This window comes from Patella vulgata, chromosome 1 (genome assembly GCF_932274485.2).
Source record: "Patella vulgata chromosome 1, xgPatVulg1.2, whole genome shotgun sequence".
NCBI classification, from domain to species: Eukaryota; Metazoa; Mollusca; class Gastropoda; family Patellidae; genus Patella; species Patella vulgata.
In genome coordinates, this window is record NC_065879.2 from 63678679 (window position 1) to 63690823 (window position 12145).

General features: G+C 38.3%; 2 long non-coding RNA genes and 1 other non-coding gene across 3 annotated transcripts; all 3 read left to right on the forward strand.

Moving 5' to 3' along the window:
- LOC130013224 (uncharacterized) lies at positions 1–3293 on the forward strand. Its single transcript, XR_008788589.1, has 5 exons — positions 1–186; positions 668–901; positions 1462–1648; positions 2648–2777; positions 3176–3293. It is a non-coding gene; the product is annotated as an uncharacterized LOC130013224 (long non-coding RNA).
- Positions 3294–3688: 395 nt separating this feature from the next.
- On the forward strand, positions 3689–3852 carry LOC126808967 (U1 spliceosomal RNA). The gene has a single exon (XR_007674874.2). It is a non-coding gene; the product is annotated as a U1 spliceosomal RNA (small nuclear RNA).
- Positions 3853–4490: 638 nt separating this feature from the next.
- Positions 4491–9751, forward strand: LOC126827328 (uncharacterized). Its single transcript, XR_007682657.2, has 5 exons — positions 4491–4665; positions 5825–5896; positions 6444–6691; positions 8135–8358; positions 9156–9751. It is a non-coding gene; the product is annotated as an uncharacterized LOC126827328 (long non-coding RNA).
- Positions 9752–12145: the final 2394 nt, after the last annotated feature.

A 12145-nucleotide genomic window follows, 5' to 3' on the forward strand; every position in this document is an offset into this window, starting at 1 on the left:
AGATGTACCTAAGACTAACTCTGGCAGCTCTGATAGTCTGCCATGTTGGCTCCTTGTCATACTTTCGTGAACTTGGATATCTGAGATTACCCAGCCAGCTTCGCCCAGCTGAGGTTTACAAGATGTTTGGAGAAACCGTAGAAAGTACAGCTTTTGACAGCAGTAACGCTATTCTCTATGTCGTAGGTAAGACAACTTCATGAGTTTTGGAACATTTAAGCAAGAAACAAATATATCGTGTTTATCTGCCCCTATTGTGAGACGTGTAAAACGATGAATACGATGAAGCTCTAGGGTGGGGTCTACGGTCATTCACTCGCCCCGGGTGCATGTGTAAAGGGGAATAAATAATTATCCTCTGGTTTCTGGCCTATGATATACCCATTAATTGATATAATGTACCTTAATTCAGATTTCTATTTTTACTCAAATATTAGTGACAAAATTTATATTACAGTATGCTATTTATAATATTTATTCGGAACGATTATTTAATTTTGTCACTATTCTTTCTTTATTATGCAATTTAAATTTGTTTTGTTAAAATAAGCCAAAATTCTGACTACCACCGGCGCCACCTAGAATTCATTGTATCACCATCGACCATACACGGTCCATGGTTTGACCAATTCGACGAACTGTTTTTTGGATTTTTTTTCTTTTACAGGAACTGGTTCCAAGTTACTTCACGTGGTTGACGTATCCAATCCCAGTGCCCCTAGAAGACTTACAAACTATGAGTTCCAGGTCGGCGATGGTGAACCGCGTGATGTTGAGGTCTGTGGTAACACGGTGTCAGTATCGCTGACAGCTGATATTTCAGTGTTTGAAGGTCATGTTCAGTTCTTTGATCTGTATGATCCACTTTCAAACAGCATTCACTACAGGAACAGAGTGACGGGTAAGTTAATCATACACCCCGTCATGATATACCCATTCCAGTCTGAACTTGATGTTATTGACGTTCCGTTTATTCGATTTCTCACTATTAACAGAGACGCGCCCTGGGCATGTTGACGATCGAGTACTAAAGCATATTATACGACTAATTTACACCATGATTAGACAGAATGGTGATAATGAAATTTTGTGTATCGAGGGTTTCCATTGGTAGGTTGTCAATCATGAGTATTTTCTGCTTAGGCTAAGTATAAGCAGTTCTATTATTGATACATAACAACAAGATAAATTAATAGTGTCATCGATTTATTTGGGGATTGGGGCGGGGGACACCAATAGTCTTAATGCCGATAATGCAGTGTACACATATTTAATACTAACGAAATAAATAACGGGTTTAACTCCTACGGTTCAACTCCGCGGTTAATGAAAACGGGTACACGCCAAGGTGTACTATTAGGTAAATTTTGCCCGGATAGCGGCGCTGTGGCTGATTGTTATATCGAAGTCCAACTGCCAAGGCTTTTTTTATACTAGCATTTGTGAATATATATTGTTTAGTTGGAGTGCAACCTGAGAATATAGAATATACACCAGATTGTAAAACACTGATAGTTGCTAATGAAGGATCACCTGGTGTTGATCACCTTAAGAGATATATTGATCCAGAAGGTTCTATTTCCTTACTAACATTTAGTAATGGTAATGCCGTAGAAAAATTTGTAGATTTCAACAATTTCAATCAAAGGTAAGACAAATGGCTAAATACCATAATATGATAAATCGCATATATATTCTAAAGGTACCATATTCCAGAGTAAATTGCAACTATAGACTTCCAAACGCTACCCCCCCCCCCCACAAAAAAAAAATCCATATTGGCGCTTTGTCCTGGTATAATTTTGGGTCGGTCAGTTAACATCTGAACATGAAAAACGCATTTTTCTATTCTCCCCAGTAGCTTCTTTTTGACTGAATCATAAATCCAAAATTTTAAATATGAATATATACGCTTTATCTGGACGTCATGCAGTCGATAGGATGAACGCTTAGGCTAATTAATGTAGGAGAGACTATTTATAGACACGAAACAACACCACCAAAAAATTCACCACAGGTACATTTTAATGTGCTTCCAACCGGGGGATATAAGAATGTGAGGTTTTACGTGTAGGATAAAGCATGAGACCGAGGTTATGCTGGGGAAAGAAAGACTGAAGAAAATAACCCGAGAAAAAGAAAAACCGAGGCCGGCAGGCCGATGGTTTTCTGTCGAGGGTTTTTTTCTGAAGATTTTCTTCCCCAGCATAACCGAAGTCGAGGACTTTATCTTGCTTATAAACCGTCTATGTTTACATGTACACAAAATGAGAATATGCCAGAATTCCCATAAGAAAAACCTTAGATCATGTTTTCTTATGGAGAAAAAAAACCTACCCTGGAAGAATAACCTGTTACAGGTTTAAAGAAAAACTTTCAGAAGAATAACCCCAAATTCCCCTCGACTTTCAGACCTCAAGTTATTCAGGGCATAGAATATACCCCAAAGATCAAAGAGATTTACCGTTACAGGTTTATAATATATTATATTCATTATACCAGGGAGGATATAAGAATGTGAAGTTGTGTTATTTTATATTTATTATATATGAGAGAGGATAATAAGTATGTAATATCGTGTTATTTATTATATATGAGAGAGGATATAAGAATGTGAGGTTGTGCTCTATTATTTATTATATATCAGAGAGGATGTAAGAATGCCAGGCCGGGCCATACCAACAGCAGTATTACCTCAGCGAAGTACAGTAGCACAAGAATTAGAACCAGAATACATCACATCTATAGACACTTCATACGCTTATGTTACCTTCCAGGTAAGCTTTTCTGAACTTCGTGTAATATCTTTGTGGCATCGGTCGCGATAGGGCGGTCGCCAGTCAGGGTATTAAAAAATGAAAGCCCCGAGCATCGTGTCCTGATCGTCAAAAACGACAATTTCAATAATGGTAGCTTGCATTAGTAACAAAAATGTGCACATCTTTCATTTTTTTTCAAAGCGTAGACGTAACTGTCTCTGTTGGTACTATTGTCCCAAGATTCCCTTCTATAAGTTAGCTTCGATTTCTAAAGCCCAAACTAGCTACATGTTTATGTATCGACGGACGTAGTGTATCTAATTGTTAGCAAAATTATGTTTACCACGTGATTACTCACTTCAAGTCACTTCAGCTTCTGAAACCAAAGTCCAAATATTCACGAATATTTTAAACAGGAAAATGATGCTATAGGAAGAATCAACCTGAAGACTTTTAGTGCTGATATTTTGGCTCCACTGCCAAAAAAGGATTGGACTGACATCGGTTTAGATGCTAGTGATCGAGATGGTGGTAAGTGAAATGTTCTCGTCAATCGACTATCATGACCCCGAGAGCTTACTTTATCAATAACTATATTGCCAAGAAGAAGGCGAAATTTTCAAGATGTATTCTTGCTTTTGAAAATTATAGTAGCCTTAATCAGCATAACTGATTTGGGTCAAAGTATAAAAGGAACTTACTCTCGGTTAAAGCAAAGATAAAGTTCATATGGTGTGTTTCGAGGAATGATTGGTAATCTATATATGATTAAAGCGGTCGTCGGCTTGTTTACTAATTTTAGTTTTGTTTGTTAGTCCCTTGCTATATCTATAGATTTACAAACTTCAATGAGAGCTGATTGTCGCCCCACTAAACACATTGACCAAATTTAGCTCAATTTAACACTTATTTAACCCTAAAGCTTTAACGTGCTTACCTGGTACGGGAGGCACCGTGATCCGCAAGGCGGTCCTCCCAGGGTGAGGCCTTTCCATTGCACCTAGGTTTGGCTGACCCCTGCGATCGCCCCAAATGTGGGCGACTCGAGTACGTAATTTCTTAGTGTGGGGGACTGCGTTCGCGCTTTCCCCTGTAAAAAAAACAAATAAAAAAAAAAAAAAAACGTCCTGCTTTTCTAGGAGATCACGGTGGCTAAGTGGGTAAGACACTGGCTCGCTAGCCTGGAGGTCGGGTGTTCGATCCCTGCATTGGCCGAGAAAGTTCATCCAGATTTTCTGGCGTGGTTTCCTCTCGTCAGTGATGCAGGACGGAGGGCCTGGCAAGGACAGCTGTCTAGTCGTGCGGATGGGACGAAAAACCGAGGTCCCGTGTACACATTGGCGTGCACGTAAAAGATCCCTTGACAGTTGGAATTCGATATAAGAGTAGGCCGTAGTGCCGCTGCCCGGGCAAAATTTCCCTCATTGCACTCTGTATGGCGTATGCCCGTCTTCATTAGCCCAGTTTAGGAGCAGAACAGTAGGACGTTAAACCCCATTTCATTTCATTTCATTTTTCCTGCTTTTCTGCACCGACTGGGCTAATGAAGACGGGAATAAGCTATAGTCTGCAAAGAGTGATATTTGCCCGGGCATCGAATTTAAACTACCATGGGTTCTTTTACGTGCATTTGAGCACATCTGTAGTTTGACAGTCCAGGTGACAAAGTCGCCACTGGTTGTACATTTCGCTGCATACTTTTAGAAGTATGTTTTGTGTTTTCCAGGTATTCATCTTCGTCAGTATCCTATCTACTCCCACCGGCTTCCTGGTGCTGTTAAAGCATTTAAGCTTGGTAAAAGAACTCTGCTGTTCGTGGCTGACGAAGGTGTTATGAACACCTATACATCAGAGAAACATGGTTTTAATTTTGAACATGCTGCTCGTGCTGATCAACTTGCTGCGGGTACGTATGACAAGGTGGTGGTAGTCATCAAATTAGGGTGTCGGCTCATACTGCGTCAGGCGTCTTAGGCGACTTCCTAAGTGCTCGCCCGCTGTTTGAATCTCCTCTAAACATTATGAATTAATCGACCCCTTGCCAGTATCTTTGTTTAAACTTCTGATTGGCCAGCGATCATATTTAGCTTCACAATAAAAACCTGTAATATAAATAACCACAGCAAACGTCGCCCATTAATCGCATGGTTCGTAAAATGTATTAAATTCAACCTAATAAAGGTAAGCGAGGGCTGATGTGCTTCTTTTTTGGCTACGATTGGATGCCTTTAGTTTCAACTGGTAAACTTAATTTCTTTATTAAAACATTTTCAAAGTAATGTAATTTTATACTAGTAGGACTAGTTACTAGTACATTTATCCAGCCTAATGTAATGAATCAACTGTAAATATTGTCAGTAAAGTTATCAAGCGGTGTTTTTTAACAGAATTGACAAGGCCATTCTTGCGAACTATAAAGGTCATCCTTTTTGCGTATTGTGATTGGCTATTGTACATGACATATTTTTAGCCCCGCCTTCATGACGCAAAGATGCCAAATTTAAAATGCCGGCTGTTTTCGCTTCGATTCAAAAGAGATGATTTGCACCCGTGTCAGTAGGATTATATGCTTAATTGTACATGTAGTTGTATGTGGGGAAAATGTTATAAATAAAAATATTAATCGTTGTTTTGAAGCCCAATGTAATTCGCATTGGGGTTTTGCCAGGTAAAGCTATATAGTACCATCTCTTATATCGAGAGATGGGGTTTCTTATTCATAGTTGTCCAGGTTTACTAGTCTTGAATAACACCCACAAGTAAACATCACCAGAATGTAGCAAAGATAATGTAACTGCTGTTACAAACATTCTTCTTCACATTACTACATTACTGATTAGGTCTCCTCAGCACAAACCGGATCATTTGAGACCAACATCCGGTATATTTTATTTCCATATTTGATTTAAAAGTTGAAGGTAATCGGAGAGACAAGAGAAAACTTAGCAGGTTAGTTTAGACAGGTATGTCGTCTCCTTTTCAGCAGAGGCGTGGAATCGAAGCCCCGGCACTAGCAACGATGACCACCCCCTCGGCGTCGTTGATTTTTATGTTTCATTTTGCAGGTGGAAGATTTGATACGGTCAGTATTGACAACGCTACTCTTATATCACATCTATCCCAAGATAGTCATTTAGGTTAGTATACCAACAATAATCACAGTTCGAACTAAATTGATGTGAGAAAATGAAAAGTTTAGTGAGGTTGAACGTCTTACTTTTTTTCTTTTTTTCTATGGAGCAGTGGTGGCTAAGTGGGTAATCTGGAGTTCCCGTGTTTGATCCCAGTGTTGGCCCAGAAAGTTTATCGGGATTTCCCTACGTGGTCCCCACTTGTCAGTGGTGCAGAAATTTAGGACGTTGAACCGGACTATAATCTATTTTTAATGTGCTATCATTGGTATATGCGGGGCCTCGGTTTTCGTTTATTTCAACGACCAGATGCGTTTCCTTGCACTTCTTTGCCCCCACCCCACCCACTTCCCGTCCTGCACCAACGAGACAAGGAAAACACCGACTGTAAAATCCCGAAGAATTGTCTCACCTAAACCTTAGATAAACGAAATTGAAATAAAGGTGTTTAGGTATTATTTGAAATATCCAATTTTACAATATAGACCCCATAGTCAATTTCATTAACTGTCGGCCAGAACCCAGGACTATATTATTTACTAATGTTTTGCAGGTCGTCTGCACGTGAGTCAGATTGATGGCATATCTCAGTTTACAGGGCGTATTGATAAGATTAATACATTTGGAGGACGTGGATTCTCCATTTATGATGCTTCCAACTTGCAACTGCTATTTGATAGTGGTGATCATTTAGAAAAAGTGGCTGCTACTACTAAATTCTATAACGTCTTCAATACCGACATTAGTGGTATTGATCAAAACTCTCCAGAATCATTAAAAGACTCAACTTCGGACGATATGGTGAGTAAGCTTCGTCAATATCGGCTTCTAAAATCAAAGTATTAACTGTCGTCACATTTGAATAGCAAGTAGTAGCCTAACTGACTTCGTACTTTGGACAGGGTATACTTACTCTTATTAGAATACGTGATATAACTTGAGTAAACATTTTTAACAAAACATTTTTGTGCCGATATCCGGAGTTAGAGCAGTGGTTCTCAACCTTTTTTGCCAACTGCACACCTTAGAACACATGAAAGAATAGCGGCACACCAGGCTAAATATATATGAAAATATTTGAATTTTGCAACATAAAAACATGGCAAGTCATAGACGGCATACAACCGTAGACACAGACTAGTCGTAGACACATATAATGACTCAAACTAAAACAAAAACACAGCTATGAACTTACTTTATTGCAGTGTTTCGAATTTCATTAGTCAAATAGCTGACTTCTTTAGTGGGAAATCTTCTTAGTGAGCCGTTCAAAATTTCGCGGCACACTTAGGAAGATCTCGCGGCACACCCGTGTGCCGCGGCACACTTGTTGAGAACCACTGAGTTAGAGAGTTAAGCTAATGGGTCCGAAACCAGTATAACTGTTTTACTGTAAGTATAACATCCTGTCCTGGTTATACTTTTTCTACTGTAAGTTATAACGACGTCTTATTCTGGTAATAATGTTCTACATGTAGTTATGACGTCTTGGCTCAAACAGCTTAGTGTAGGTATAACCATGGACCGTATATAGATGGACAGCCAACGAGTCCCGTTAGTTGGTTTCTCTGCCGTTCGCGCGAGACACGACGAGATCTCAATGTCAACGACAAATCAAGCGATGTGATTTTTGACATTGTGGGATTTTATACAGATTAATTTCTCCTCCTTAGAATTTACGGTATTCTTATAGTTACATAGTAATTTTTCAATCCGATAAGTATTCCTATCCGGTAGTGACGAATTTTTCCAGTTTAGAACTTTGAAAATTTTGAAATGATCGATTTCAATATTTTCGTAGTTTTTGTAAGCATTTTGGTTTTGCTTAAGTCCAAATTCCCGCATGTATAAAAATAAAGTTCAGGTATAATACTGCCCGGAATGATGATTAATTGTGCAGAAGTAAAAATTAAAAGAGTGTTTTAGTAGGTTTGGTTTTGGATTCACATGGGCGCGTCCGAAGTAAGGAGGTAATTTTATTTTAGTCACGATTGTCCGGTCTATTTTTTGCCGCGGAACAGAATTCTAAAGGCTTCGTGGACGTTGCCTGTCCATCTATACACGGTCCATGGTTTTACTGTGTGTCTAGTTATAACGTATTGTTCTGATTAAAACGTTTTACTGCAGATATGACGCCTTGTTCTGGTTAATAATAACGTCTCAATCTGGTTATATCGTTTATCCCAGTTAGTCATCAATATATATCTGGTTGATGCATATAAACTGTTTTAAACGTCTTTTCAGGGACCGGTTGTAAATTCTCTAGATGTAGCTAGTGATAATGGTACTAACTATTTAGTAGTGTCAGCCCAGAATACAGGAATACTCTATCTCTACACATTCAAGGCTACCAGCTCGGGAGTCAATGTTTATTTTGAGAACGCCTACAGACGAGGAAGTCAGTCGGAACTCTTCGCCAATTCATATCTACAAGATGACGTTGGTGATGGATATATCAGTGACGTCAGGTGAGCTATTTTTTTTCTAGAAAGAGTAGGCATAATATTCCCCACATGACACAATCACTACTAGTGGTTTCCACATACTGGTATCTCAGAGTTTGTTTTTATAATTTAATTAGCCTTTAGGGCAGTAGCGTATAGAGAGAGTGGGGTGGGGAGCGGGGATATGGCCCGGTCACCCATTTCACAGCGGCATCCAATCAATGTGCGAAAACAATATTAATATTTGAAGTTGTCGTTATTAGCTGTCTTATTTGGTTTGAATGAAAAGTTTTTTTCCACCTTATTTATAAAATTTAAAATGTTCCCTTTCTCATACATGTATTTCTAAATACAAAGCCTCCTACTTGAGTCTTGGCGGGGATCGGGACATACAAACATGTAGTTGCCGCGAGCATCACCAAACCTCAGCACACGCCATAATTTAATTAAATATACAACCTAACAAATAGTCACGATGCCCAGTCCGTTTTCTGTAGGTCACAGGTCGAAAGATAATCACAGACAAAGCATAGGGATTAATTGCTGCACTGTATTTACAACGGTGTTATGGATACTGCCATGTCTAGTGTGCATATTTCATTAACTCAAATCAAGTTTTATTTCTTTTTTCAATTTCCTTCGAATTCGAAGTGTCAAAGGATGCTTTACATGCACTAATAATTATTGCACGGGGATCGGGCTTGAAATATAACGAAAGAATTGTCTCAGCCGCCACCGGAATTCGAACCGAGGACGTTCAAGTGTCCTAACCACAGCATGTATAATCCTAGTTGTATTATCCTGTATTTTTTTATTTACAGAATAATTCCTGCTTCAAAGAGTCCAAGTAATAAAACAGTCGTCATGGTTGCCTCCCAAGCTTCCGGTTCTATTTCATTTTATCGGATTGAGGTTAACAATGTAGATAATGTCCCAGTCGTTGGATGAATTGTCAAAAATGGTTTGACATCCTTGATTAAGAAGAGATGGTTCAAAATTGAAGATTTGTTTAAACTTGAAACTGTAAAAATATAGTATAATTATGGTAGCTGAAAATATGTCCTCAAAAGATACGAAGTTTGTCGCAATTTCGCCTTCACGTTTCGGTCGTATACGGCAAACATAAGAGAAAGTGTCAACGATACGAAGCGCTCTTAGCTTCGAATATTTGACGTTTGCCTTATGTTTTGCTTTATTTATATCCTTGCTGTAACGTGAAGACGAAGATGCGATAACCATACACAGAAGGCGAATATTATAAGAAATGGAGGTTTTCAGCCACTGTAACATAATCTTTGCAGATGTTGTTCCAGCCGAGTCTTTTTAATCAAATATATAAACTACGATACAGAAACTTATAGTAAACACACAACCCACCATATTGTGTAACTTTATAAAGAGAAATGATACAATTGTACTGAAATATATTTATTTGTTTTTTCAATCTACAATGAAACCCCCAACATTCCCGACTAAACAGCAAATATAGACTTTCAGATAATACACAATCAAAAGGAGTCTCACCAGAAATATTAACTAAATGTAAGCGGCAGTCTAAAATTCACATTACTTTCTATTGATTTCACACAGTCATCTTATTTCTCCGTAATCGTTTGCAGGATAACACCTTGATATCAACTAACATCGAGGCCACGATGCTATCTAAACGATTTTAATCATCTGAATTACTATCATATGAATGAATAGTGTTCAGCGTTAATTTTTGTTTAATTTAAATAAGGGGTATTGTTTATTGGCCTCCTGTCCAATTGCCACTTTATATGGACAGTAACCAGGAATTCCACAGAATTTTTTAAACCCCTGTTCTGGGGTCTGCACTTGCAAATCTCGCGTGCATGAGATTGACAGTTCATCACAAAACATTATTGTCACAAAATGATCGTAAAGACAATTGGTAAAAAAAAAGGGTGAATGGTTGAAGAAATATTTGTTTTGTTTTAAATTCAAGCTCTGCTAAAACAAATTCATCGCCAAAGTTAAAATCATGTCCCTCCCTGTATGACGTTCGGTTACCAGATGAAAGACAATGTCTGGAAGTGAGCATTATGTAAGTAAAAGAATCGATATCAGGACACCTAAGAATCAATCACGCCCGTAGGCGAATGAATCAGACATTTAACCGAGATCGATGTACAAACTGCTCTGGCGGTTGTGATTTCGATTTACATAGAGTTGGTGGTCTTTATCCAATAAACATATGTGGAGTTGCTTCCCTTCAGTCACTGGATTTCCCCATACTGATCAGCAGTGAATATTCCCGCTAGAAAACTTTCGTAATCCTCTGAGAAACAGATTGTGGGTTCCCCTTTATGTATTTGCGTGAATCCGTGCACCTAAATTGCATACGTTACCCAAAACTTTAGTATAAAATAATCTTGTCAACTTATCATGTTTGAAAAAAAATTGTTTACCCTAATTCTGCAGTCGGTCTCAAAATTATGCATCGGCGACTGACGAAATGAATTAATGAAGTACCGGTAAACAAATAATGCCAGAATAGAAGGGAAAATCCTCAAATACTTAATATACGTGCACCTAAATTTCTTACGACACATAGTCGGTCTCAAAATAAGTGCTCAATGCAGTCGGTCTCAGACTAAATGAATTAATGAGGAAAACAATGCCAAAATAGAGTATATTGGTCTAAGAAATTGAGAGAGCTTGTTACGAAGATTTTGATAAATTATATTATTGATTGTCATACCAATAACATATAGTCGAACAGTTGGTAAGAAGTTATCGGAAGCATAGTTTGTTTCAGAAATACCTACAAAATCTTTAAAGGAGCTAAATCGCTAATATTTTGGACCTAGAAATTGGCACAAATTGAAATGGGTCGCAATACATATGATAATGTAATATGAATTTATATGAACTGTTTTACAATCAATCGTGTCCGTTTTACTGTGAATTGTCATCAGTTATGTTCGGCGAAATACGGCAGAAGTCTGAACCACAAGTCCGTTTCTAGTGTCTGGTTATTCCAGTCAACACCGATATTACGATCTATGTTCTATCGGGACGCCCAGTGTTATAGCCAGTATTTTGTTGACATTCATTGTGGAATGTGATTGTGGATGGCACCCTAGATTTGGAACCGCCCCACACCACCACCTATACCCAGCTTCCAGATCAGCTACTGGCCCCTAGAAAACTATCATCTGTGGTGCTCGGCCCCTGACTGCGTCACTCATATTAGGGACATGTACATCTGTCGCATTTTTGCTGAACACCCCCACCCCCAAACAAAATCTTTATGTACGCCCCTGCTCAGCGACCTTGACAAAGATTGAGCTTGCATTAACAAATAGATTTAGCCTGGGGAATCAAGAACAGTAAAACTTAAACATACTGCAGATATTAAACCACAGAATAAGAAGTTGGCAGAGGATAATCCAGAAATTTACTTGTCCAAATGATTGGACAGCCAGTAACAGCAAATCGTACAAGCTGAAAAATGGGCCCTTCCCTTAATCAACAAGTCACCTGATAAACTAGGATGCTTAAAATAGACTTTAAGGTTGGGGTAGTTTTCTTCCAATTACGATGTTTTGAGATAAATAAAATAAAACCAAGTACGAACAATCAATCTTTTGATAGTTAAATTAGTTTGAATATGCTTTTAGTCCAAATATAATATCAAATTAATCACAGGAAGGCATCTTTAAAGATATCTGCATATTTATATTAAGGCAACACTAAATTGAATCTCTGTTCTTGGGGAACACCCATTTAAAATTCTAACTCCAATTTTTTCAAGAAAAAGTCTTATTGATAAAAACAAAAAGTC